A 2,229-nucleotide genomic window follows, 5' to 3' on the forward strand; every position below is an offset into this window, starting at 1 on the left:
TACAGAAGTGCCTTGTAATCATCTTCTTTGTTTGATGAAGGGCACTTCAAGCCTTTCCTCTGATTTCCTGTGGCAACTACCACTGGCTCAACCAATGATCCAGCTTCTTCCTCAGGAACAGAGCTGAGATTCAATATAAATACGCTCTCTGGATCAGCCTCAGGAGGAAATGGCAGATTCTCCTCCTCCTCCTCAATCCAAGGCTCGCCATCCCCTGCAACACCTTGAATACCATGGAGAGCATGTGACTTCTCACCTCCAATGATGTTGAGGACCACATCTGTGTAATCTCCCCTCTTAAATGGCTTGTTGCCTGTTTGTGGGTTTTTGGCTTCAGCATGGTCCTTTGTTGCCCTGGCCTTAAGATTCTTCCACCGCCATTTGATTTGGTCTGTGATCCTCCTCTGGCCAGACCCTATGGCATTCACATTTTCTGTGATTAAAATCCAAACATCATTTTTCTTTTTGTTGGTATCCTTAGCAGAATTAAAACTTCCCACTATTGTTCCATAATGGAACCGAACACCCTCTAGTAGTGCATTGGTTTCAGCAGCAGTGAAGTTACAGCTTCTTGAGTCCATGGTTTCGTTGCTTTACTATAGTGAACATTGTTCATCAATTATAGGCCTTGGGTCCAATTGCCTCAATTTAACACAAGCCAAAACTAATCAGTTGGAATAGGTGTGTTTGAGAAGACCAACTACACAGCCATATAACTCAGCCTTTCTCAGAGGATTCACAGAGAGACAGTGAAATGGCAGGTGTTGTCCACCGCCACCACCACTTTGCCAGGAGAGGATACCGTCAAAGGGTGTATGTTGAACGTACCAAGCCACTGGAGCAATACACCACTGATTAGCTGTATGTCCGGTTTCGCTTTGGGAAGGCTGATATATTGTACCTTGTGAACCTTCTCAGACCGAAAGATAAACACAGAACCCAAAGGAGTCACGATCTCTCTGTGGAAGACCAGATCCTCATTGCTCTCCGATTTTATGCATGTGGGACTTTCTATCAAGTTGTTGGTGACTATATGGGAGTGGTGAAATCAGCTGCGTGTGATGTGTTGAGGGATGTGTCAATCGCACTGGCCCGCCTGGTCTATGAATTTGTTTCTTTTCCATCGGACAACCAGATTGCCCAGGCCAAGCGCAGCTTTTTTCTTTTTGGGAATATGCCCAATACTTTTGGAGCAATCGAAAGCACACATGTGCATATACAAGCACCTCCTGAGAATGAATGGGAGTTTATAAACAGAAAGGGGAGGCACAGCATCAATGTCCAACTTGTGTGTGATGCCGACCTCATCATCACCAACTGCGTTGTCAAGTGGCCTGGGTCTGTCCATGATGCACGCATCTTGAGGGAGAGCGCTCTATATAGAGACCTCCAAACCAACCGACCGGATGGCATAAACCCACTCCTACCATGGCTGATGACTCCTTTTCTTTCAGCAAATACACCAGCGCAGGTACGCTTCAACACTGCTCATTGCAGAGCAAGATGTGCAATTGAGCGTTTAAATGGAGTTTTTTAGAGGCGCTTTGCATGCCTTAACTACGTGAGAGCGGAACCACAGAAAGCATGCAACATAACCCTTGCCTGTATTGTCATGCACAACATCGCTACTAAGCGCAATGTCCCTCTCTGTGCTGACAATGATGCACCTGAGCCCCTTGGAGACCCTAACCAACCTCCTGCATTCTGCCAGAACGAGCAAACAGGACGTACAACAAGGGACGCAATAGTTAGCCTCTATTTCTGATTTGGATTTGTTTTGGATTTCAAAAATCAGTGATTGCCATTCTTTGCATTTTTTTGGTTATTCTGTAATCCTTGCATGCATCACTAATAAATATTCTAAAAACAAAAATATTTTCGATTGTGATGAATTTATATATCAATTAGTGACAGAATAAAATGTATTGTTTTTGGTCAATTTTGACAGCTGTTTGGAGGATTATTTCTACTTTGCTGTAGGCCTATACTGAAAGGCTGAATACTTTAAAACCTACCTAATCACTGTAGCCTGACGGATGAACAAATAAAATTAAAACCTTACGAATAAATAGGATATCTTATAAGATGCTGCATGATCCAAATATAGTATTATTTGATACATTTTTAAAGTTTTCATTACATTTTGGGCATGAAATCTCGTCTCCACTCGTCAGTGGCTTCATCTGGCTGGGCTCTTTAAAAAAGCCCAGTTTTGGATCAGTTCTCTCT

The 2,229-nt window shown here is 43.3% G+C and overlaps 1 pseudogene across 1 annotated transcript; it reads left to right on the plus strand.

The window, feature by feature from the left end:
• The first annotated feature begins 754 nt into the window (after positions 1-754).
• LOC306891598 (putative nuclease HARBI1) lies at positions 755-1,765 on the plus strand (annotated as a pseudogene). Its single transcript has one exon. The product of its transcript is annotated as a putative nuclease HARBI1 (transcript).
• Positions 1,766-2,229: the final 464 nt, after the last annotated feature.

Source organism: Barbatula barbatula (assembly GCF_947034865.1).
Source record: "Barbatula barbatula genome assembly, chromosome: 3".
NCBI classification, from domain to species: domain Eukaryota; kingdom Metazoa; phylum Chordata; class Actinopteri; order Cypriniformes; family Nemacheilidae; genus Barbatula; species Barbatula barbatula.